General features: G+C 44.0%; 1 long non-coding RNA gene across 1 annotated transcript; it reads left to right on the top strand.

The window, feature by feature from the left end:
* The first annotated feature begins 2,919 nt into the window (after positions 1-2,919).
* Positions 2,920-26,318, top strand: LOC131513860 (uncharacterized). The gene is made up of 3 exons (XR_009262850.1): positions 2,920-4,208; positions 21,346-24,461; positions 25,476-26,318. It is a non-coding gene; the product is annotated as an uncharacterized LOC131513860 (long non-coding RNA).
* Positions 26,319-26,780: the final 462 nt, after the last annotated feature.

Genomic DNA, 26,780 nt, shown 5'->3' with positions numbered 1-26,780 from the left:
GTGTGACCTTGAACAAGTCCAGTCACTTCTGTGAGCCTTGGTTTTTTCATCTGTAGAATGGGAATCATCATAACACCTGCCTCACCCACCTATCACACAGGGTTGCTGTGAGAAACAAATGACAATGTGAACATAGGGCACTTGCAAATGTAAGCAGTTATACAAACATCCAGTATTACTTAGGTGCTATCAGAAGCGTTCATGTTGACCCCAACCACCTGAGATAGCTATGCTTAGTTTATCTGATTCTTCATCACCACAAACCTGAGGTCAGATTTCAATATCAATCAAACAGAGAAAAGAGGTTGAAATCCCCAGTGGACATTTCATTCCATTAGCTCTGCTAAATAATTCTACAGTAGAGTCAGACAGACACAGAGCTGGAGTTTGCTGCGTGTGGTCAGAGTTCCTGGTAGTGAATGTTTGCTGGCCCAGGCCTTTGTGTATTGTTCTGAATCCCCAGTTGCCTCAGTCCAGGGGCAGGCAAGCCTGTCCTCCATCTTGTCTACCAGGCTAAATAAACATCACGAAGAGTGGAGAACCGTCATGCTGTGGACAGGGTCTCATCCTCCTGACCCAGCCTGCACCAGGAGCAGCCTCTGTTTCCTGCCCCTGATTTTATCCACTAGTAAGATCTGATGCTATGTTCTGGCCTTACCTCATCCTGCTTGCCTCATCTTGCTGCAAACACATTGCTCTGCATCTTTGAAGGAACCAGAAATCTGACACGGTCCTAGTAACCTTAATAATGATCATAGTTTCAGGGCGCCTGGGTGGCTCAGTCAGTTAAGCGTCCGACTGCAGCTCAGGTCACGATCTTGCGGTCGGTGAGTTTGAGCCCCGCGTCGGGCTCTGGGCTGATGGCTCGGAGCCTGGAGCTTGCTTCCGATTCTGTGTCTCCCTCTCTCTCTGACCCTCCCCCGTTCATGCTGTGTCTCTCTCTGTCTCAAAAATAAATAAACGTTAAAAAAAAATTAAAAAAAAAAATGATCATAGTTTCCATTTCTTGAGTCCTCTGACACCTTTCCATACATGTGTTACTTCACTTAAAGTACCCTTCACACCTGTGAAGGAAGCACCATTTGCACCATTTTGGAATGAGGAAAGTAAGATTTATTTGTTTGTTTGTTTGTTTAGAGAGACAGCTCAAGTGGGGGAGGGGCGGAGAGAGAGAGAATCCCAAGCAGGCTCCACGCTGTCAGTGTAGAGCCCAATGCGGGGCTGGATCCCAAGCCCCATGAACTGTGAGATCATGACCCAAGCCAAAATCAAGAGTCGGGTGCTTAACAGACTAAGCTGCCATGGTGCTCCGGAAAGCAAGTTTTAAAGACGTCAAGTAACTTGCCCAAGGTCGCACGTATCAGAACCAGGACTCAACCTCACAGCAGAGCTCAGGATTCTAGTTCACTACAGTAACCGCCCTCCCTCCACCCCCACACCACCCCCATCCCTGGCTCTGGTAGGAGTAAGCTCCACAAAGCAGGGATTTGTGGTTCCCTCATCTCTGTGATTCGGTTGGGTGAATGTCCAGACCTGACAGGGCTCATCCCCAGCCAGAGGGCTGCTTCCCCTTTCTCTCTCCATCTTCTCAGCACAAAGTCACACTTGGTGGGCTTCCTTGGCCCCTGTGAGTGCCCTTGCTTCTGGGACCAGTTTCCTCTCTGTTCTAACATCAGTGACCTTAGGAAACCCCAAAGTGCTTCCCTACAGGAAAATGTCCACTTCCAGATCCTCAGGCCATTACTGTCACCCACTGCCCTCCCTGGAGACACCTCTGAGCCCTTTAAGCACTCCAGGAATTGTTTACCTAGTCAAGGGGATAATTTCGGCATTTACCTTCAGTCAATGAACAAAACAGAACTCTAAACAATGAGGTCTTCTTATAAATTTGCCTGATTCTCTTTTGTTCCAGGTTCAGAAATATTCTCCCACTGAAAAGTCTCTGGAGTATAAAATTCTGTCTCTCCCTCTCCATCTTCATTGTGTGAGATGCCCAGAAAATCCCGCTGTTGCAAATGGAACTAACCAGAAGCACAGGTGAAGTACTTCAATCCTTCACCTTTCTTTTGAGGCCTTAGGGATTCACCTTCTGGGCTGGAGCCAGAGCTGGTTTGAGTCATCAAGGGAGCCAAACATACCTCCCGAGATCCTGGGGAAACTTTCTGCAGAAAAGATCCAAAAAAGGAGAATCTAAACTCTATTACCTGTGACTCTATTTTTTGTTTTTGCCTTTCCCCCCCCACCTAATTCATTTAAAAATGTCTTGCATCAGGTGAGACTTTTACATACAGAAACAGATATTTTTAAACGAGCAGGCCTGAATGGGTACCTATGAATCTCTCTCCTCTTCAACAGAGGACAATAGTCTTAGGAAAAATGTGCAGCCATTGTTCAAACCTTTTCTGGCCCTCTTTTCTTGAAATTGCATTTGGAGTCTGCAACACATCCTCTTGAATATTTTCTCTTGTGATTTTTTTTTTTTTTTAATGCTCTTGACTTTAAGAAAAGTAGCTAAAGTCAATTTAAACTAGGTTTAGTGATTAAACTGAGAAATATCATTTGGGGCTAAAAATGATCTGTGAGTATAAAATAAGGAGGAAGAAGGTCTTTTGTTGTCCTTAAGGTGGCTCTGACAGTAATGATTTTCTTCTGAGGCACACGAAAGCTTTTCAGGGGAGGCACCCTCACCTTGGTAAAAAGGCAATTCGAGATCAGGCTGTGGCTAGCTGCTAAAGAGCTTTCTTTCTTCTCTGTTTCCGCTTTACAATACTGCCCCTTTTTGATCTTTGCCCAGTGTTTATCCTTCACATTTTCATTTAATGAGACTGACAACTGTCTGAACCCCAAGGGGAATTGGTGAAGAATTTAAATCCTTCCTTGCATGTATGTCCTCTACTTAAAGGTATGTGTGATATTTGCTATTACTGGTTACTCGGATGGGCCTCACTTTCTAACAGCGGGAAGATAAAAGGATAGAATACAAAGTCCTGTTCCTTTGGGTTCTCTCTTCCTCGCTTTTTATTTTTCCCCTTTCAAAGGAGTAAACATGTGATGGGTGCCCCATTCACATTCCCCTACCTAATTAAACCTCAGGGTGTGAAATCTTGTCGATGGCAGTTTGGCAATTTTCAACACCACGAACCCTTATCAATAGTTTGATGGGGATCTTCGGTCACTTCAGGGTAACATGCTAATCAGCTACTTAAGCCTTCTGGGGAAACTAATTCAGGTGGGGCCCCTTCCTCTTCTAGTTACCATGGTTTCTGGATTCCATCAGAAGTCTCTCATTTTCCCCTTCAACATCGATTGCTTACTTCCTTCTGGAAGTGTCCACACTGGAATTCAGCCTCACTGTTTGAAGTTCTGTGTTGCTAAGAGATGCTGTTTTGCAGTAAACCCAAGTGTGAACACACACTAAGTAAGGCCTTTCTGTACCTCTGCAAATATCCACTTGTGCTTATGCCCAGGACAAGGAGGACATTCTTCTCATTTGTTTCAAGAGCTAGGTGGCCACCAATGGCAGCTGGTCAAAATATAAGATGGGAAGAAGCAGCTTGTTCAGGGTTGAGCTTGCTACTGTATTTGCTAGTGCACCACATCTGGTTTTCTTCCAAAACAATAAAAATAATAATAATTTCTCCCTATCTCAGAAAGGAAATGCAATTTTTAAAGGATAACAAGTAGTGAAGCTGAATGGCGTCTCTAGTCACCTACCTTAAGCCTCCTTTTCTGGGAGAGGAAACTGAGGCCCCAGAGAAATGGAATCCTTTGACTTAAATCAGTTAATCACAGGTCAGCCTGGGACTAGAGCTCAGTTTTTCCGGCTCCCCGTAATACATCCTTGGTGCTGCCTCCCTGGGAACTGAAATTGTGTAGAATATCTTATGATCGATAATAATACCATTGACATACAATCAACAGGGCATTTTTCCCTTTAGCAGAAATGATGGATTTATACCAATGATTCTCCTCCTTCATCACTCTGTAAACAAATAACTTATATGTATTAAAATAGGCTCTCTCTGAGTTCCTCCAGAGACTTCAAGCTCTTTGAAGACCCAAGGGTGCATCCTTCATATCCTGTGCTTAGTAGGGACTCAGTAAACGGTGAGTGGCCGGATGGATAACACAAGGCGAAACCACCCACCCACAAGGGACTGCATGGACTCCCCCATTAGGCCAATGAATTTAAACAGCCACAGGCAGAAGTAAGTACTACCATGTTTACCTCTGTTATTTTGATGGAGATATCTTGTTTTAAGAACATCAATGCAATAAAGTAAATCAAAATCCAAAATAAAATGTTACTCATCCGAAGTTTCACTGTATCTCCACATTTTTAAGTATATGAGTCCCGGAAAGAAAGACTGTTCTTCTGAAAACGCTAGGCTCTTTCATGAATTCTGCCTTGCTTGAAATTTCTGCCCTTTTCAAAATTTCTGTCTTTTTCAATCAACCTCTGACCTCACTCTGATTCTAGGAAGAGCTGACTTATGTCCCCAGGGAATCATTTCACAAATATCTGAGAGCTGCACACAAACAAGGCAACAAATAGACCAGGCTCCCATGACTCAGCACTAATTTAGAGCCACACAGGTTGGTGGTTTGTTTGGGGGCTTGTCAGGGGGCTCAGGGCTTCTGTGGAGAAGGAAACTCCTCTTTCTGGCAACATAATTAAAATGCTAGACCTACACAAAGTGAAAGAGTTTTGCAAAGCTGAAAACAGTGCAAATGTTCCTTATTATATTAGTACTATTCTTGTACTAATGTACTCACAGATCTGATGACTAAATGTCAGAAGTGAGTATTCCTGGAAGGTGGTGTTTTTTTCAGAAGGGCTTGGGGGTCACCCATTGGGAGGGGTGGGCATTGGACTTTCCTTTGAGGCAGCCTGGGGGAATTAAACCTCAGGATCTGGGCTTCTTTTTTTTTTTTTTTTTTTTTTAATTTTTTTAACGTTTATTTATTTTTGAGACAGAGAGAGACAGAGCATGAATGGGGGAGGGTCAGAGAGAGGGAGACACAGAATCCGAAACAGGCTCCAGGCTCCGAGCTGTCAGCACAGAGCCCGACGCGGGGCTTGAACTCACGGACCGTGAGATCATGACCTGAGCCGAAGTCGGCCGCTCAACCGACTGAGCCACCCAGGCACCCCAGGATCTGGGCTTCTTACATCACCAGAATCTTACACAGATGGCTCCTCCTTTCTCTTGATACCTTTGGGCATTACATGTTTTTTTTTTTTTAATTTTTTTAATGTTTTATTCATTTTTTGGGAGACAGAGTATGAGTTGGGGAGGGGCAGAGAGAGGGGGAGACACAGAATCTGAAGGAGGCTCCAGGCTCTGAGCTGTCAGCACAGAGGTGGACATAGGGCTCGAACTCATGAACCACAAGATCATGACCTGAGCCAAAGGCGGACGCTTAATGCCCTGAGCCACCCAGGCTCCCCTTACATGTTTCTAATGCTTAAACCATGTGGTTGTTAGATGGTGTTTGTAAATAGAATAAAAGATTTCTACTGCTTTTGTGACTGCTACCAAGGACATTTTATGTATCTTGAGGGGGGAAAAAGCCTTTTGATAAAGTGTTGTTTGAACCAGGCAACTGAAGATAGGACTCACTCCTTACTCAAGCCCACATCCCTCCTTTGTGATTGCCTATAACTGACTGTAAGTATTGATTCTAGTGCTGACTTCTTGTTTTCTAGACTTACAGGTGGAAATTGTGAGATTAATTCAAATTGAATACACTTTATTAGCTGGTGATGGCAAACGTTATTAGGTGGTCACGCTTTTCACAGGATTGCTGGGATTACTTTTATAGCAAGAGAAATGAGGTTGCTGCCAAAGGTATCATATGGTGGGAATGTCCACAGACATATTTTTGTTTACATGACACTGTGGAAAACCCTAAAACAATGAGAGGTAAGGCTATCCTGCACAGCCTTTTAGACTTTCTTTGGAATTTGTAGATACTGAAATTATAAACTTAAATTATGTGCATTTACCTGGGGAGAAGACCCACATCTTTATCAGGCTTTCAAATGGGGCCCAGACTTCTGGAAAGATTAAGAGTTCCTGAAGTAGAGACATTTTTAACACCGCTTGACTAAGGTGTGCCATTGAAAACCAAACTGAAACAAAACAAAACAACCCCACAAAAAAAACAGCACTTTGCTACAAAATTTTAAGCATGCATGTTTTCTTAAATGCTGAAAATTTAAAAGCAGATTTAATTTATTTTATATTTAGAGCCTAAAAAGGTGGTAAGACATTGATTCCATGTATTAAAGTGCTTTAGAACTAGACATTCCCATCCCCTGGATGAACAGTTTTAACATGAATGATGGCCAGTCCTGGCTAAAAATGTGGGTCTTGTGGATTCATGGAACATTCCTTGAATTTAAGCCTTATGCCATATATTGTGAAAAGGACGACTGTCTAAAGGCTTATAATGGGAGACTAACAAGGAATTCACAGTCCAGTTAGCAAATGATGATAACGCTGCAGGTTTTGAGAAAACAACTCTTGACCTACACAGGGGTTCAAAGAAACCTTAGAACAGGCAATCATTTAACTACATCCAGATTAGAGGTTTAGGAGTTGGTTGGTAATAGGGACAGCGGGCAGGAGGGATTGCAGCAGGAGCAGTTTCCGGGAGGCGGCTCAGACTTTAATGTACATTAGGAATTACCCGGGGCTTGTCAAAATGCAGATTCTGAATCTTCAGGTCTGGGCGGGACCTGAGATCTACATGTTCAAGAAGCCGCTAGTGATCGCTGTTGGTCATCCCCACTTTGAATCTCAAGAGAGGAGAATAGGTGTACCAGGCTGTTTGGGGACCAGCAAGTAGCTCAGGGTGGCTGGGGCTCAAAGAGGGCTCAGGGTGGGTTTGCTGCAGATAGATGCCTGGAAGAGCCTCTCTCTCTCTGAAATATTTCAAACATGTAGAAAAGAACAGAGAATAATATAAGCATGTACCATTCGGACTTTACAAATGTGGGCATATCTACTTCGTGGTTTTTAGAGATACTTTGGAATTCCTTTCACTTCCTCCACCATCCTGCCCTTTACCTTCCCCTCAGCATCCCCTCCTCGGATCCTGGTGTCTATCTTTTCCATCCGTACTTTTATGTTTTTACGTGTATATTTGCAAATGATCAATATGTACTGATGTTTGTATTTTAGATAAATGACACTTCATACAGTTTTATGCACCTTATGTTTTTATTCAATTCTATATTTTCCAAATTTGTCTTGCTTGATACTTGGAGATCTAGTACATTTATTTTGAACTGCTATTTTAGTATTACTTGTATAAACTTATTACAATAATTCATTCATTTCCCTATTGGTGAAGATTTGGGTTGTTCATTCTCCCCCCCCCCCCCCCATTGTTCATTCTTAGAAACAATGATTTAGAGGGGTTTTTGCATATACTGGATACTAACCCTCTGTCACTTCCAAGCATTGTTAATATCTTCTCCAGGTCTATGGCTTGTTTTGTTGCTGGTATTGGTTTTACCTTTATTACGGTGACTTTCGTTAGATGAAAGTATTAAATTTTAACATAGTCCAATTTGTCAACCCTTTTCTATTGTTGTTTGTGCTTTTTAGATCTTGTTTAAGAAATCATAAAGTTATGTTCTCTAACTCAGGATGTTAATACAACACTGTGGGTAAACTTGACTGAGGTTTTCTTAACTATTTTCTGAGCTATTAATAAATACAATGATGTCTTTTTACAATAGTTGCTGCACAGACGTAGTCTAGTTTGATCTGTTTCTCTGGAAGGCTGGTAAGTTCTTCTCAGTGGAAACAAAGGCAAGTCCTGATGCTGTCCATCTTATTTCTTAATTTTGGTTTTTAAGTGTATTGCCCACTTCTGGGGTCTTTGGCTGGTACTCCCTGATAGGTGGGAGAATTCCCTAACTCTCCCAGAATCTTCAGCTCCAGCCCCACACAGGATGAATGCTCCTGCCCAAGTGGCCTCTCTGCATGCCTCCTGTTCTCCCTGATTTCCACTGGTATTTCTCCTTGTCCTTTCAGTTCTGCGGGCTGCCAATAGCTTCTCTCTGCTGCCAGATTCTGGGTACCTTAACACCCCTATGTCTTTTCAACAATTCTCCATTTTTTTGGACACCAACTGGATGTTCCATAATTCAGCTCAATCCTGACACTAACCACTCAGAGTTAGCACAGACTAAGGGGCTCAGCCCCACAAGAATGCCCCTCTCCACCCCCGCCCCTGCCGCTTCAGATGGCAGCTGCAAATCCCAGGTCTCCAGGTGACCCATACTTCTGTCCAACTTGGTTACAAATTCAGGGATTCCCACAACACACCATCAGGTTTGATAACCTACTAGAATGACTGATAGAACTCAGGAAAGTACTATACCTACAACTAAAGTTTTATTATAAAGTATATAACTCAGAAGCAGCCAAATGGAAGAGATGTGTAGGGCAAAGTCTTTGGAGGTCCTGAGTACAGGCACTTCTGTTCTTATGGAGATGGGGTGAAATACCCTCCCAATGCATATGTTCACCAGACAGTCCCCTGGGCCTTGTTGTTCAGTGTTTTTGTGGAGGTTTTGTTACTTCCACACAATTGATTAAATCATTGGCCGTTGATGGTTGAACTCAACCTCCAAGCTCTCTCTTCTCCCAGGAGGTCAGAGAGTGGGGCTGAAATTTCCAGCCCTCTAGTCATGTGGTGGTTCCTCTGTGGACCAGCACCATCCTAAAGATGTCTAAGGGCCCACCAATAGTTGCCTTATTAGCATAAACTCAGGTATGGTCAAAAGGGGCTCATTATAAATAACAAAAGACATGCCCATCACTTAGGAAATACTAAGAATTTTAGAATCTCTGTATCAAGAACGGGCGACAAAGACCAAATAAAAATTTTTAAGTTTATTTATTTATTTTTAGAGGCAAGGGGCAGAGAGAGGGGGAGAGAATGTCAAGCAGGCTCCATGCTATCAGCACAGAGCCCAACACGGGCTTGAATTCATGAACTGTGAGATCATGACCTGAGCAGAAACCAAGAGTCAGATGCTTAACTGACTAAGCCACCCAAGCACCCCAATAATTTTTTTTTATTATACCACAATCCCCAGTTGTTTCCCCTAATCCTACCCACACCTTCTGATGAATTGTCTGGCGAAATTTGTTTCCCACCTGTATACCCACAGGTTCCTGCAGACACAGGGGCCATTCTCGGTACACCCATGTGCACATACCATCATATTTGTAACACCACGTTGCGGCATCCTGTATGCCTACTTGTGTTCTTTGTGTTCTTCTCTAAATTGTAGACTCCTTGAGGCAGAAATGTGTCTTTTTCTCCCCTGTATTCCCAACATTCTAGCCCAGTATCTGGCCCATAATGGCTGTCAATCATTTTTTTGATTAGTGAATGGTTTCATTCTTCATTCTGGGCATCCATTCATTTAGTATCTCCTGTGTAAGAGGCTGCCCTAAGTGCTGGGTAGACAAATTCACTGCTAGCTAGGTCCTGACATTCTAGGGAGCTTGGATTTCATCTTGGAGTAGACAGAAGGACTCTCCAGGTTCACCTACATTTCTACCAAACCTTAGACATACCTCAGAAGAAGCACGGGTCTCCTTCACAGACACGGAGATAACCTGTAGCAGTGATGACCCTACCATGGCTCTCTGGCTGGGGACAGTCTTTGCTACTCTACCCTTCATGGTCCAGCGACCTCATTGGCCTATCTTCTAATACCCAAGGAGCAATGGTTTATTTGATTCTGAAATGGTTCATCCCCTTGGAGAGGATATAAACTCTGCAGAGTTTTCTCTCTGACTGAGTGGAAAGAGGGTAGAAGGTCGGATCTCCAACCCTGCCTAGTTCAAATCCTACCTCTCCACTCATTTGGGCAAATTACTTAATTCAGTTTGTACCTGCCTCAGTTTCTGCATCTATAAAATGGGGGTAGCAATAATACTTACCTCAGAATTAGTTTGAGGATTAAATGAACACTTAGATGATGTTGTAAATATCTAATAAATGTCATCTGCAATTAGCACTTCTTGTTTATAATCATCCTATTGGTGGGGGGAAATAAAATATATCCTCATGTGCACAGAGGAATGCTGGAGAGACATACCAGGAACTATTAAGTAAGAGGCGGGAGACTGACTTTTTAATGCCAAATTTTTAAATCATTTTTTCACATGTTCTGAGTTTTAACCATGTGTATCTATTTTAAAAACTCTTCTCTGTTATATCTGACAGATTTCAAAATCTTTCCTCTGTATATATCTATAAGTATCTGAAGCTGAACACACACACACACACACACACACACACACACACAATTTTATACTCCTCCACCTCTATCCTGCCTCACTACTCATGGGTCATGATAAACATTTCCAGTGGCTTGTATTGCAACCTCTCTGTTCATCGAGGTTGTGCTAGAAAATGAGCCTTGGAATTAATGGCTGGGGCAGAACACATCCCATTGGCAATGTCCTATTTATGTGAACTTGTACTTCCATCAATGATGGCAGTGAAAAACAAATATCAAAGCAGGGCCTGGATTTAAAATGATTTGAATACATTATAGAACATTAATTCCATAGAGGCTTTCAAACCAGACTGATCAGGCATTTGAAAATCATTTATCTTAAGTGGGTCTCTGAAATGTACCAGGACATTAAAAATGACAGTGAATTATGTTTGCTTCATGTTTTACATTAAAAATAATCGGATGCATCACAATTCCTGTTCAGGGTAAGGGCATTTTTCTAATCCCATAATTAGCTCTGTGAGCATCCAAAATAACATCTAATTCCAGTCTTTTGAATAGCCACCTCTTTTTTTTTTTTTTTTTTTTACATTTTTTATTTATTTTTGGGACAGAGAGAGACAGAGCATGAACGGGGGAGGGGCAGAGAAGAGAGGGAGACACAGAATCGGAAACAGGCTCCAGGCTCCGAGCCATCAGCCCAGAACCTGACGCGGGGCTCGAACTCACGGACCGCGAGATCGTGACCTGGCTGAAGTCGGACGCTTAACCGACTGCGCCACCCAGGCGCCCCTAGCCACCTCTTTTTAAAAAGCCAGCTAATGTATGCGTTTGCAGACACAAAGACCAAAATAAATCAAGTGGTACCGCTTTGGTACCCTTAGGTGATGGGATATGGGAGAAAGAAATGAGAAAAGGAAGTCATGGCTGGCATCTCCAGCTTTGGGAACTTGATAGCTCCCTTCCTCATTTATCTGTTGAGTCTTCTGTCCCACAAACAATCCTACTGATGTGGGAGATTGTGTGCCCAGCTTTGGCAACACAGATTAAGAGGGGCTTCTGGCCCTTAGGGAGTTCATTGTCTAATGGGAGAGACAAAATAGAATGACAGTGACAAAAGTGACAAAAGTACTCAGAGTGACAAAAGTACTCTTAGAGCATACAGAAGTGAGATGCCTGTCAACATAGGTAAATCTGCTTGTAACTATTTATTGGTTTAATTTTCCTAAGTATTTTTCTTGTCTGAGATGATACGTGGCAGTTTTCTGTTTGCTTCGTAATTCAAGGTATGATGCTTGAGGCATGAAATCTGGCAATACTAACTTAGCAATGCTTTGTGCATGCATGCAGGACCTCACTCATCAAACATTCACTTCATGTAGGCTCTATGCTCATTTCTGGGAATACTGAGGATTCACAGGATCTTAGTTTGTGGTTTCATCATTAAACAGTGCTTACTACCTTCTGATATTATGGTTCCATAACCTTGAACAACAAATCCCCATACTGGAGAGTGTAAGTAGCGTTACTGAGAACCTGGGAAATTATAAATGAGAGCCCAGTGACTGACACCCAAAGCCCCAAGTAGTCTGGGTTGAGTGTGCCCCTCCCCCCTTTGTGCATGGCAGGCCCCACCACCCAATCAGGCCATGCTGAAACTGGACAGTGCTGAGACTCCTTTGCAACACAGTATTTGCTACCCTTGGTCTCTGTTCTAAAACACCGTACCCTCCAAAGCAGTAAAAAAAAAAGTACCCAAAAAAGAGGATGCTACCATTCCTGCACTTACCAGCAGGCAAGAGATTAGTATGAGGGGTGTGTCCCCAGGGATGAGGCTAGAGATGGGCTTTGGTTGTTTGACTGTTAAACCTGTGTTAAACTGTTAAGGCTGTGACTAGGAATCCCTTAGGTGTGCAGGGTACTGAAATGCCTCCGCATTCACGATTGGATCTAACCCTTTATACAACTCTGGGGAAAGGTCATGTTTCCCTGGACCACAAAACTGAGAGCTAATGTAGTTAAATGGCTTTCCAAGAAGGAAGGGCCAGGATGAGAGCAGAAGTTGACCTGAATAAGGTCCAGTGCTCATTCCATGTTGTCACCTAAAACAGACACATACTGCTATGGACTGAATTGTGGAAAGGGATTCTTATGGTTGAAACATAAGAAAACCCTTTAACATAATGGTTTAACCATTTAACCATTTTAACTATTCTTCACATGTACAGCTCAGTGACATCAAGGACATTCACAATGTTGTTTAACTATCACCACCATGTATCACCAGAACTTTTTAATCTTTTCAAATGAAAGTCTCTACCTATTGATCACTAACTTCCCATCCCTCCTTCCCCAGCCCCTGGCAACCACACTTCTATTTTCTGTCTCTATGAATTTGATTACTTTAGGAACCTCGTATGAATAGAACTATCCAGTATTGTTCTCTTTGTGTTTGGCTTAGTCCACTCAGGACAATGTCTTCAAGATTCATCCACGACGTAGCATGTGTCAGAATTTCTTTTCTTTTTAAGGCTGGATCATATTCCTTTGTATGTATAGACAACATTTTGTTTTTCCATTAATCCCTCCATTGACATTTGGGTTGCTCCCACCTTCGGTTGCTGTGAACATGGCCATACAAATGTGTCTATTTGAGTCACTGCTTCTGATTTCTCTCTCCTAGCATGTTTTTCTGTAAGTGAACCAAAGCACTTCTTCAACATATTGCTTAGAAATCTCCTCAGCTAAATATCCAATTTTATTGCTTGCAGGATTTACCTTCCACAAAATACAGTTCAGCCAAGCTCTTTTTTTTTTTTTTTACTTTTGTAACATTTATTATTTTTAAGAGAGAGAGAGAGAGACAGAGCATGAGTAGGGGAGGTGCAGAGGGAGAGGGAGACACAGAATCTGAAGCAGGCTCTAGGGTCTGAGCTGTCAGCACAGAGCCCTATGTGGGGTTTGAACCCACGAATTGCAAGATCGTGACCTAAACCTAAATCAAGAGTCAGACGCTCAACTGACTGAGCCACCCAGGTGCCCCTAAAAAACTATTTCTTTTAAAAAAGGAAGAAAATAACTCTTCAGCTCATTTTTATGACACAAGAATTTGCCCTACACTTTTAACCTAGCAGCGTCAAATCTTTTTACCTCTCTTACCTAAAGCCTCTCTTTTCTCCATCTGTTGCATCTGATCTATTACCAAATCCTGCCATTTTCACCTTGGAGTTGTTCTTTCTTTCCCATCCCCACCCCAGCTACCCCAGGCCAGGCCAGCACCTCCTAAAGCCTACCCCACTCCTCCTAGTTAATGTCTCTGCCACCCCTGGTTGCTCCTATGCTGCCTCCTGACCAATCTCTCTGAATTACTTGCTTTGCTTCATACACCAAGGCTTTGCATGTCCCCTGCCAGCTGGCCCCACCCAGCTAGTTAACCACTGGCAGCTGGGCTCACCCAGCTAGGTAACCCTGTTGACCCACACACCCACCCTCCAGACAGGCTGGTCTCGTTGAGGTGCCCTGAGACAGCATATCTTTCCTGTCCCTGTGCCTTAGTGCCCACACCACCCTCACACTCCACGATTCCCCCTTTTGGCGCTTCCCTGTTCAAGTCCCACCCCTACCTTCTCCACCTGCCGCTGTTCCTTGTCATCCCCCCATCCTTCAGCTGCTGTTACTGTCAGCATCCATGTCCCACAGTGAAGCACCTAGCTGCTGTCTTCAGCATAACCCGGGCCTCCCCAGGTAAGGGGGAAACTGCTTTTAGATATGGCCCACTCTGTGCTTCTTTTGACCTAGCAGAGTCCCAGGTTCCCAGTTGATATTCCATAGCTACTAGCTGATTGATATGAATAGATTTTAACTTAAGAGCTGAGCCGAGCAAACATCAGGTTACTAATCAGTTTCCAAAATATCAGCTGTGCTATTCTGAATTTATTTAGAATGTGCAGTCCCTGGCCCGAAGGTGCCTGCCGGTGGCAAAAATGCACTGGGTCCTCATTTGGAACAAGACAGCTTTCAGGGTCACTTGAAGGCAAAGCTGGGAGCATCAGGGCAGGACTGCGTGGGAAGCAGTTGAAATGTGAGACAGAAGAGCTGTCAACAAGGACACTTCAGTCATCTTATAAAGAAACACCACTCTATAGAAAGGCAGCTTGGATTCCTGACTCTCAGATCTCAGTGGTGGGCAGGAAACTAGGTGGCTGGGCTGTTGGAATCTAGACTATCTTCAGGGGAAAAGGGAAGGTCAAGGTTGAAGATTCCTACCTCGTCACTGCAACCACCTCCCACCCTTTCCATTCTCTCTCCTGCTAAAGTTGCATCGATCTGCACGAATGAAATAATCTGAAAAGCTCTAGGGTAGGGCATGCCTCTGGATAGTGAGAACTTGACTTTTGAGTCCTCGGATACTCATTCATCAAATACTTGCTGAACTCCTCTATGCCCCAGGTGCTAGAATAGAGCAGTGACCCTGCAGACATCCTGCCCTCCTGTGATGTCGCCTTGTGCTAGGCACTGTGCTAGATACTGGGGATTCTTTGATGCAGATAACACGGGCCTTACAAGAAGGGACTTACAGTCAAGGGGAGAGACAGTCATCAGTGGGGAGTTACAGCACAATGTGTGATGTGAGTTCTAAATAGTAGTGTTCAAGACTTGGTGTTCACTTAGATAAAGAGGCTGATAGGGGAACATTTTATTTTTGCTTATGTTTTCAAATTCTGTATGATTTTTAAAAAACCCTCTTCTTTGAAATGCCATTCTCCTATTTTTCCAGATCTCAGCTTCTTGCCTTCCCTGCCAACACTAACAGGCTTACATAGGCTAATTGTCTCATGGATATATTTCATTATTTTCAAGCACCTGTTCTTAGGATTGTAGGGACAGTAGGAACCTACTGTGTCATGGTCCCTAGGGAACTGGTGGCAGAAGGCCCACTTCCATCCAGACATCCTCTTTCTGCTAAAGCACCACCACCAACGGAAAGACTGTTTCCTGTCCTTTGAGGATTATGGGTGTTGTATAGGGTGGGAGCTAGTTCTTGGCTTGAGCACAGCTCAATGCATTCTCAGAAAATGAGTAAATTTCTCTGTTCTAAATAAGGGAAATGACACGACAGCCGATGTCTCAGCCCCCTATACTTTCAGACAAGGATGATCTCACAAAGCACTAAAATGACCTCATTCTGTTATTTGAAGAACAAAAGACTTGTCTGTCCATAGATATTTCCCCACCATTGACATTGGTGGTTGAAATTGTCACAATTAAGGTCACTTACTGAACAAGTGCACCTGTTACAAATGTTCATATATGAACTGTGGAAAGGATACCTGAGAGCAGTGGTAGAAATACCTGGGGAACTTCTTAAAAATACTGACACCAATCCCAGACTAATCTGGATCTCTGGGAAGTGGGACCATGAGGACTTTGTTCAAGCTCCCTGGATGGGTCTAATGTGCTATGAATGTTGAGAACTGCTGCCCTGAGTTCACAGAACACACTTCCTTGTTGAGAATTGCTCAGTCTTACTCACACATTAGCAAGACCTCTCCAAGAGGAGAATAGTCCTGGGAGAGGCCGTATTCCCTCCACTCTCAAAATGTGATTCATAGACCACCAGCATCGGCATCAGCACCATCTTGCCAACTGTTTTAAAAATACAGAATCCTAGGGCCCACCCAAGATTGACTGAATCAGAACCTGTATTTAATAAGGTCTTCAGATGATGCATGTGCATATTATAGTTTGAAAGGGACCGTACAAGATGATGTCTTTTTAAAAAATATTCATTCATTTTTGAGAGAGAGTGTGTGAGCAGGGGAGGGGCAGAGAGAGTCGAGGGGGGGCAGAGGATCTGAAGTAGGCTCTTTGCTGACAGCAGCAAACCCAATGTGGGGCTCAAACCCACAAACTGTGAGATCATGACCTAAGCTGAAGTTGGATGCTCAATCGACTGAGCCACCTAGGTGCCCCACAAGATGTTGACTTTCATTGTCTGCTTTAATGTCCACTCAGTTACTCACTGTTACAGGTTATGTTGTATCCTACCCAAATTCTTATGTCAAAGTCCTAACCTCCATTAGCTCAGAAGATGACTTTATTTGGAGATAGGGCCTTTACAGAGGAAGTCAAGTTAAATTGGATGACCTCCCACATCATCAGGGTGAGTGCTAATCTAGTTTGACTGATGTCCTTATAAAAAGGGAAAATTTGGACACAGAGAAATACGTACAGACAGAACATCATATGAATGTGAGGATACCTTTTTGCAAGCCCAAGAGAGAGGCCGGGAGCAGATTCTTCCCTCACAGCCCTCAGGAAGAACCAACCAGTACCTTGATCTCAGATTTCTGGTCTCTATAACTAAGAGACACTAAATTTCTGTTAAGTCACCCAGCTTTGTGGTACTTTGTTACAGCAGCAGTAAAAAAAGCTAGTTCACTTGTGATGTCTTCTATCTATTTTACATACAAACTGCCCCCGAAAGGAGCAGAATCTCTCCATCCTCCACTGACATTCCTGGTCCCCCAAATCCTTGGGTCAGGTCCACTTCAAGAACCACTAGCCAGCCTATACACTAGCTGCCTGGGTCTAGAAGCCCAGTGCAAATCCCATCAGCTGAGGGCAGGGTAGTGGTGGGTTTCATGACCAGCTTTCTTGGAAGGTTGAAGGGTTTCCTGGAGTGGTTGGAGAAATGTCATTGTCACCAAGTTCCTTAATCAGTCTTGATCACCCACCATGGCCAGCACATGGTATAGGAAACTGTGGGGACGAAATTATTCTTATCACTATCAAACTGCCTTGTAGACGTTTGCAGACTGGTGAAGAGGGAGTCTTGGTAACCCAATAGATAGTACTTGGGGCCACTCACCTCTCTGAAGGTATTTGCGTATAGTCCAGTTTCTTCAGCCAATTATTGTAAGACTCAGCCCCTTTTGCCCCAACCCCAGACCCAATTTCAAGAGTTTAATGAATGGTACTGACACTATTGCAGTTTTTGTTGGGAGGTGGAGGAAAGGGTTGCCCTCATAGAGGCAACCTTCTTGGTGCCTCCATGGAGGCACCAAACCTGTCTCTCCTTTTGGAAATTGACAAACCTCTCCTCTTAAACTTTAATGACTCCACTTCATCTTCCTTTTCACACCCCTTCTTAAATTTTTGGCAGTTAGTATATCCCACTCCATCAAACAAAACCCAATTGAACAGCATTGTCAAGGGGCTCCAGCCTGAGATCACCAGGGACACATTAGGGGTTCATTACTAACTGCAGTGAGAACATCACTGTGAACAACCAAGGGATCCAGTAGGAGGGTGTTAGGACCTATTGTAGGATTGGGGATTTGGCTACCTGATTTGGGGGAGGGTCTAAGGAAGTCAGGATTGGCTCTATAGATTGACTGCTTGGAGGTTGGGGGCTGCCAGAAAGTGGGAGAAATTCTTTGGGCACCTCAGTAAATCTTTATGAAGAGGGGAGACTAAAACAACATAAAGCTGTAATTGGCAAAGTAGCAGTCACCACAAACTGGGTGGCTTAACAGAAATTTAGTGTCTCTTAGTTACGGAGACCAGTCATTTTAGTCCAAACAGGGGACTTTGGGAAGAGTATTTTTGTGGGTCACACAGTGACCTTGTTTTTGTCTGTGCTTAGATGAAATTATGAACTGGCCTTGCTTTGTCTCATTTTATTGTGGTTTCAGAGTGACATCTGGGGTTGGTGTTCTGTGCCAAGGCTTATGTTCAATAGGAGAATAACATGACCAGGTGAGCCTCTGGGTATCTGGGACTGCTTTTTAAAAATTTTTCTCCACATTCAACAAAAGTAAAACCTGTGTGTTTTCAGCCACTCTCTTTTGCCTGTTGTTTTTCAAGCATAGCTCTGGGCAGTGGTAAGCATTCTCAGTTTATCTCATGTGTCTCTTATATCTGATGCATACAATGGGGCTTTATTAATGAAATATCAGGACGCTGTATATATGGATTCATCCAATGATTCAGGGAACATCCACTTCCCAAGGGCCTCCTAGGAACCAGGGACTACCCCAAGCATAAGGGTGTCCAGGCATGAACTTCCAGGATAAACAATCCTGATCTCTAAGAGGACAAAGTGTCTATTACATTTGTTGGGGTGGGTGTATTAATCTGCTGGGGCTGCAGTAACACATACCATGAGCTGGGTGGCTTAAACAACAGAAATTCAGTTCTTCAAGGTCTGGAGCCTGGAGGGCTGAGATCAAGGTGTCAGCTGAGTTGATGTCTTCTGAGGCCTCTCTCCTTAGCTTGTAGATGGCCATCTCTATCCTGTGTCCTCACATGGTCTTCCCTCTGTATGTGTCTGTGTCCTGATCTCCTTATAAATACACCAGTCATGCTGGGACACCTTGGTGGCTCAGTCAATTGAATGTCTAACTCTTGATCTCCGCTCAGGTCATGATCTCTATGGTTTGTGAGATTGACCCCTGTGTTGGGCTCCATGCTGACAGCGCAAAGCCAGCTTGGGAATCTCTCTCCCACCTCTCTTTGCCCCTCATGCTCGTGCATGCATTCTCTTTTTTTCTCTCTCTCTCCCTCAAAATAAATAAATAAGCATTAAAAAAAAAAAAGAACACCAGTCATACTGGATTAGTGCCCACCCTAATGACCTCATTTAACCCTAGTTACCTCTGGGGGTTAGGGCTTCAGATGTGAATTGTGTGTTAGGGAACACAATTTAGCCCATGATAAGGGTCAGATAGGGGAAGGAAAGCATTCTTTAAAGTGTCTCAGATGCTGAGGTATAAACATGTCAGGTGCTGGGGATGGTGGTGGTTTGAGGGAGGGTCACTGCAGGATGAGGGTGCTGGCCCCAGAAACCCCATGGAGGGGTGGTGATGGACCCAGCCTTCACAGATGAATGATTACCCTGGGGGCACACGGTTGGGGGAGGAAGTGGTGAGCTTTCTGACCACCAGCAGGGGAATAGCTGTGCGGAAGGAACTACGAAGAGGAAGAGCTGGGCACCCCTCATTCTCCTGTGGAGTTTTGGGGGCACAGATGAGATGTCCTGATAGCCCTTGTTGATGGTTGAATCTGGGATGACTGTGTCAAATAGACGCTGAGAACTAGCAACCATGCTAAGAGCATGCCCACTCTGTTTCACTGGTCCCTGTGGGGACATTCTGGTTTGCTTATTTGTGTCTGTTTGTACCCCCACCTCTCCACCCCTCAGTGTCTCCCTCGGGCCTCTGAACAGGGCTCAGATTGCAGCTTCATTGCTTGCCGGCTGGGTAACTCTGGGCAGGTTACTGTCTTTCTTAGCTAAGTTTCCTCCTCTGGAAAATGGGGCAATGCCACCTGCCCCTTAGGGCCGCCCTAAGGATTATGGGAGGTGCTTGTGTCTGGCTTGGCTCCTTTTCTTTCCCTTTGGCTATAACCAAGTGGAGAAGCAGGAGATACGCCCGACAAAGAAGAGAAGCACAAGAGCAAGTTCACACACTGTCAGCCACTCTAACTGGTGCAGGATGCAGACACTTTTAACATTTGAATGTTCAAAAGAAGGTGTGACTGGATGTAGTTTCCAAGCCAGGGACATTCAAAGGTCTTCCAGTAAGCTGCAGAAATCACTTTGTGTTTCTGTTAAAAGGAACCTTGAAACCAACTCTCCAACTCTCCCACTTTATGGGTGAGGAAACTGAGGCCCAGTTATTAGTTGACTAGTCTCAGTCTAACAGCAAACAGCTGAGGGGAGAATGTGGATTCACATGCAAGACATTTAGCAGAGTGGATTTGCTTACTCTGGGCCAGACTGGGGTCACAGAACAAACAACGCGATCGTCTAAGTTTAAAAATTTATAATATTAGCTAATATTTGTGCATGGTTTTTACCATGTGCCAGGTATTGTTCTAAGTGCTTTATCCAAATAAATGTATTCAGTTCTTTAGACAATGCTATGAAGTAGGATTATAGTCCTAACTCCCATTTACAAATGAGGAAACTAAGGCACCAACAAATAATTGCCCAGGACCACACAGTGAGCGAGGTGGAACAAGGGTTTGGATCCAGGCAGTCTGACTTTCAGACACTGTGTTCTTAGCCACTATAGTTTCTTGCTTTGTAACTAGTGGTTCTCAATGATCTCTGGACCAGCAGCATGAACATCATCAAGAACTTGTTAGAAATGCAAGTTATCAGGCTGGCCCTGCCCTTGTGGGGTTGGGACTCAGTGAGCTGTGGTTTAACAGAACTTCTAGGTGATTCTGACATGCGCTCCAGTTTGAGAGACACTGGCTTTCTTTCTCTTCTTCCCTTGGAGAGCCTTTGCTGGAGGTGGAGAGGTGGGGTAGAGAGATCCATTAGTGAGACTCTGGGAAGTTTCCTCCAGGACACACTTGGACCACAGCTTTTGAATTTTAATGAGTGCAAGAAATGATCTGGGCTGGGAAGGTGCCATATTGGTATTTGGCCCATTTATTTTTGCAGAAGTAAACTTGGGGATTATTTATATTTTTCCTTCTTTCTCCTTGCCTAAGTACCTACCACAGAGTGGACCATTGGTAATCAATAAGCTTTTATGGTGCCCCTAAATTACTTGTTTTCCACATAAAGCTGGCCTGAAAGCAGTAGATCACTGATGGGGAAAGGCTTTCCGGATGGAGATGGTGTTTGTGGGAGCGAGAAAAGGACTCTGGTGTGATGAGGTAGTAAAACATTCAAAGCTGGAGGTTTCTTGCCTGCCTTCCTTCCTTCCTTCCTTCCTTCCCTCCTTCCTTCCTTCCTTCCTTCTTTCCACCTTCCTTCCTTCCTTCCTTCCTTCCTTCCTTCCTTCCTTCCTTCCTCCGTCTCCTTTTCCTTCTCCTTCTCCTTTTCCTTCTTCTCCTCCCTCCTGTAAAACTACATTCCAATTCCATTATTTATATTTTAAAAGTGACTTAAATAGGATACTTGGGCCTAATTTGGGACATTATCCTCAAGGGCAGAGATAAAAGCTTGATTCAGAGGGGAGAAGAAACCAGAAATAAGGGAAAGAAGAAACGGTGTACTAGTTGGCTTATCCATGATTTGACTTTCTTTTTTTTTTCTTTTTGGTAAGGGAAGAAGGAATGCTTTGAGAGCCATTCAGGAAAGCAAATCTGCCCTGTGGAACAACCGTTACAGATTCATGAGCTTGGTGTCTATTGGGAAGACCGACACCTAAAATGTACAAACTGAAGAAACCCATTTGGGGACTTTGGGGAGTAGCCTGACTCACAACAAAACTAAACTAAAGAATTGTTTCTGGCTTGTGAGAGATGGATGATGCCCCAGCAGGAAGTGTTCAGAAAGTCTACTGAGAGGCATAGGGTGAGATAGGGAATGATGAGTGAAGCAGGATCAATCATCAGGGCCCAAATCCGCTGACAGGGAGACCTGGATGCCCATGCAGTAAGGAGGAACAGACAATTTACTGTCTTCTCCTCCTTCTTTTATTACATCTGGCCTGAAAATCTTCATAGCTACTTCAGGATCATTTGATTTTAGCCATAGCATCTTGACAAAGAGAATGATGCCTATAAAATCTAGTAGTTAAGCAAATTCCACTACTTTGTGTTAATTGCTGGGAGTCAGGGTGGGATGGATTGGAAATCTTCATTTTCTGGGTTTAAAATAGTCTCATAAATCTAACCAACTGAAATATAAAGTCTTTCCAAATAGAGGACTCCCTGGACCTACTTCAATAAATATAGTATATTAAAAAAAAGAAACAAATTGCTGTTTGAAATAAAATCAATCTAGTTTTTTTTTTTTTGAGGAGGTTAGATTCTCATTTTGAAGCTTTTTCTTTTTTTAATGTTTACTTATTTTTGAGAGACAGCAAGGGTGAGCAGGAGAGGGGCAGAGAGAGAGAGAGACAGGATCAGAAGCAGGCTTTGCACTGCCAGCACAGAGCTCAATGTGGGGCTTGAACTCATGAACCATGAGATCATGACCCAAGCTGAAGTCGGACATTCAACCAACTGAGCCATCCAGGTGCCCCAAGGAGGTTCAATTCTCTTAAAGGAAGTGTTAGAGGGTAAACATGGAATGTTGTGTTACTAATGAAAAAGTGTCCCTTAATTTCAGCCCAGCATCTTGACTTGGATTTCCAAAGAAGAGTTCAGGGCTGAGTCCGGGCATAGGGCTGGGAGAGCTGGAGAGAATGGGAAGAACTCAGAGTTCCTGGCAGCAATCGAGGAGGAAGGAATGAGGAAAAATGGGAGAAAAGAGTTGAGCTGTGCTGGGGATCAGGACAACCCTGGGGTAGGCCCTGAAGGGTGTGGTTGGTCAGTGGTGCCTGGTCTTGGAGGAGCTGATAGAACATCAGGGACAGGAATGTTGACTTTATTCTGGTGAAAACTTCCTCCATCTCCTCACGTCTTCAGGGAATGTGTTGGGGACAAGAGCTCTGTGTGGGTGCTGTTTCTTTAGTACAGACCCAGGAAGGACCAGTCATCCACCTGCAGATCCACACTGGGCCCAGCGGGGGGTCACTTGCACACACAGGGTGGGACACATGGCAGACTGAACTCACCTTGGTGAGTATATGGGCTCGGGGCCAGAGAGAACCAGGAGAAACGCTGAGGATGGCACTGAACTTGGACAAATTCTGGAATAGGGATTCAGGCCAGTGTCATCTAGGTGTTAAGGGTCAGCATGACACCAGCTGGTGTCGGTTACAAATGAGTGAGAAATATTACAACTGGCATGTCTGTGAACAACGTTGGTTGACAACCCATTTCTGATCTTGTTCGCATTATTATAAGCTATACAGATGTAATACCACGTGGAAATACAATGCTATTTTGTGGGTATAGATTATTAACATCATGTGGGGAAATGTATAATTCAAATGAGCCTTAGGTGATAACTCCCTAAGTGGCCCCTGCAAGGCCCTTAGTTCACGTTGCCTTGGTTATCTTAACGGGTATAATATTAGCATGTGAGCCTATTTACTGCTAAGAATTATTAGAACAATACACATGTGGAGAACCTGAATGTGTTTTGAGCCAGGAGAGGAAGACTCTAACACAACACTATGTTGAAATGCCATTTTTCCTCTTTTCTTATTTTCTGGATGGGATAAAAGCACCACCAAGACCCAAGTCAAACAAACACAAAAAACAATAACAGAAAACAGGGCCCAGTCCTTATGAGCAGAGCCGACCACATACAGAGAGAAGAGATTTTTTTTAGCCCTGCTGGCTTTGCCTGTCTCCCACTTCCTGCCTGTGTTCAGACTGATCAGAAGAGCCTGATGGAGAAAGAGGACTTCTGAGGATGGGCTGTCAGAGGCTGTGTGTCATGGAAGGCGTGTGCTTCTGATGCACAACAGGTCAGGTAAGGGGCACTCTCAGAGAACTTCATGGAGAGTGACCTGTGAGCACAAATACTGGTACCTGAGGAAGCTGGAGGCCCTTGGCGGCTGCAGGTGCTCTGATGGCACAGAAGAGAGCTGGCTTCTGCAGTTCTGCCAGCAGCAGGATTGGGGGGGAGGGTATTGGGAGGAGTGGCCAGTGGAGAAATCAGCCAGTGTGATCTGTTCCAGTAGAACTATGCCCGAGTGGAGGGAGAGAGAGTCAAAGCGGGGTCTACCTCTGCAAGTGGGAGCCAAGAGAGTGCTGGCCATGGCCAGTCAAGGGGGCACAGCCTGCACCCAGCAGTGGGGCAGTGGGAGGGTCCTAGGAGATGAGGTCTCTAAGGAAACCACAAACTCGCCTGTGGGAGAGAGAGCCACCTCCAGAGGCTACCAATATGACACCGTAACATCTCCTGTGCCATTTTCCTGTGTTTCCTCTCTCCTCTCTACATACTCTGGGGGTCAGAGGTGGCATGGAGAGTGTAGTGGAGTGGAGCTTTGAGGCAGACAAATGGCCAGGAAGCCATCTGGCCCTCTTGCCCATTGTGTGTCTCTGAGTCTGCCTCAGGTGAAGCTGGAAAAGCACAAGACTAAAATGGACATTAAAAGCTTGATTTAGACCCAATGGAGCTTTTTGGTACCATTCATTAAAATCACAAAGGTTAAAGCATCTGTTTGAGATATATAGTTTAGGCATAGGTAAAAGAATTTGACCTAAGTGTGATTTGGAAAAAGAAGAAGGAGAAGGGGAAGAGGAAGGAGAAGGAGGAAGAAGAAGACGAAGATGAAGAAGAAGAAGAGGCAGGAACAGCAGCAGCAGAAGCCATTTCAAGGTACTTGTCCTTACGAGGGCACCATGTTCCAACAACTGCCCACAACTGTGTCAGAGGGCACATGAGCATGTGGGCATGGCAGAGGGCTATGCTACATGCTTCATTAGCCTAAAGCAAATTTGAGATTGGGTCAGATAACCCCCTGGTAACTATTACAGTGTTCCAGGAGTCCTGTAAAATTTTATGTCCACAAGGGACCATTGCATGCCCTCTAGTTAAGTCTTTAAAAATATTTAAATCATGTATATCCATTAGTTAAAATATTCATCAGACATATCAAATATATTCATATACAATCATACAAATATATTAATTATAAAGCATTATAACACACAGGGTTTAATTGCAGATAAGAGAAAAAGTTAAACATAAAGGATTTATTTTTTTTTTTAAATTTTTTTTTTTTTCAACATTTTTTATTTATTTTTGGGACAGAGAGAGACAGAGCATGAACGGGGGAGGGGCAGAGAGAGAGGGAGACACAGAATCGGAAACAGGCTCCAGGCTCCGAGCCATCGGCCCAGAGCCTGACGCAGGGCTCGAACTCACGGACCGCGAGATCGTGACCTGGCTGAAGTCGGACGCTTAACCGACTGCGCCACCCAGGCGCCCCAAGGATTTAATGCAAGAAATTAGATACTTAGAAATATCTGGAAGAATAGGTTATAAGATCCAAGAAAAGATTCCTAGAAAACACTGTAGGATTCATCTGGCAAGGGAGCTCCTACCTCTATCTCAGTCAAACAGTTGTGGGATCAGGAAGACTCCACTGGATTGCTTGCCTCCATGTTAGAAAGCCTGGAACTTTTCTAAGTGTCCAAAATACCAGCAGCAGAGACCAACACTAAGTCTCCAGTATGGCATCTTCCTTGGAGAGACTAGCTAGCCATCTGGGGACAGGGAGATTGCATTGGTGCTCTTGCATCATGGAGGGAGCAGAGATTCATCCTCACAGGAATAGACTACATATTCTGCATATAGATATGACTCACCTGTCTGTATTGCCTCTGCCAGGGCTGCCGCTGTGGACTCTGGAATGCCTTGTTCAGTGTCACGGTAATCTGCACAGCATTGCTTCTGATCAAGGAACTCACTTCACGAGGGAAGTGTGGAAATGGTCTCATGTCATGAAATTGCCCATATACTCACTCCATCACCTGGAAGCAGCCAGCTAGCTTAACTGAAACATGGAATTGCTTAAAGAAGACTCTGTTAAAATGCTTGTTGGGACACAACAGATTGAAGAATGGAATTCTGTCTTAAAGGATGTTTCTCCTTTGCTAAGATCCACGGATCTAGGATTCAAGATATAGGAGAAGGGTTGTTCTTCTCCCCATTGTCATTAATAACCCACTCACAGAAATGTTCTTATCCTAGCCAGCATCTTTGTGCTCTGCTAGTCTGGAGATATTACTCCAAGGGGTAATGCTTCCACTATTGGACACCACAGTGGTTTCAATGAATTGTATGAGACTGCCACAGGGCTATTCTGGGTTTATTATACCACTAATCACTGGGTAGAAGAAGTCACTCTACTGGCTTGAGTGATTGATCCCAATAACTAAGGGGAGATCATGTTGCTGCTACCCAGTAGGGCAATGGGGATGGTATCTGGAACCCAGGGATTCCTAGGGTAACTCTAAATATTTACATGCCTGGTAGTGAGGTTTATAGAAAACTGCAGACCTTTGCTTCTCCCCCACAAAAAAGGGGAAAATAATTATTTAAGATTCAGACCATTTTGCCAATGAAGTTTTGTGTCATTTTACCAGGTTATGACTTAAACAACCAGTTGAAGTTCTGGCTAAGGGCAAGGGAAATATGGAATGGGAGGTGGAAGAAGGAAGCCACAGATAACAGTGACCAGTTACATTAAGAGGGACTGAAGTAGCTCTGCTTATTTTCTCTTTGCTTTTCTGTGTATGTCTTTATGTGTGTATGATAGTCTTTTTCTTCTCTCTTCCCCTTCCATTATTATTTTATATATGAATACACTTTATCATTTAGTCTTTAGGTGACAGAATATTCGGTGGGACTATGGCTGAATTGGAGAAGTAATTAACATATCCAGTGATGGGTACAATGGCCATTGTGCCTCCTCATTTGGGAAAGGGGTGAGTACAAAAGTTCACATGTGTGTTAAAAAATGCGTCTAGAAGCCAAGTAGCCAAAGGGGTGGACTGTTATCAATGATTGACTCAATACTTCTGTTCACCAAATCTTCCCTTCCTTGAGCTGCTTTGTGATCCTGGAGCTGAATCTGTGGCCTGCAATGCAGGATAGCCAGGAGCACTTGGAAGTCAGCAAAATTTCCTGGCC

This window comes from Neofelis nebulosa, chromosome 6 (genome assembly GCF_028018385.1).
Source record: "Neofelis nebulosa isolate mNeoNeb1 chromosome 6, mNeoNeb1.pri, whole genome shotgun sequence".
Classification (NCBI taxonomy): Eukaryota; Metazoa; Chordata; class Mammalia; order Carnivora; family Felidae; genus Neofelis; species Neofelis nebulosa.
Note: the sequence above shows the minus strand (reverse complement) of the source record. Positions and strands in the feature narration are given on the sequence as shown.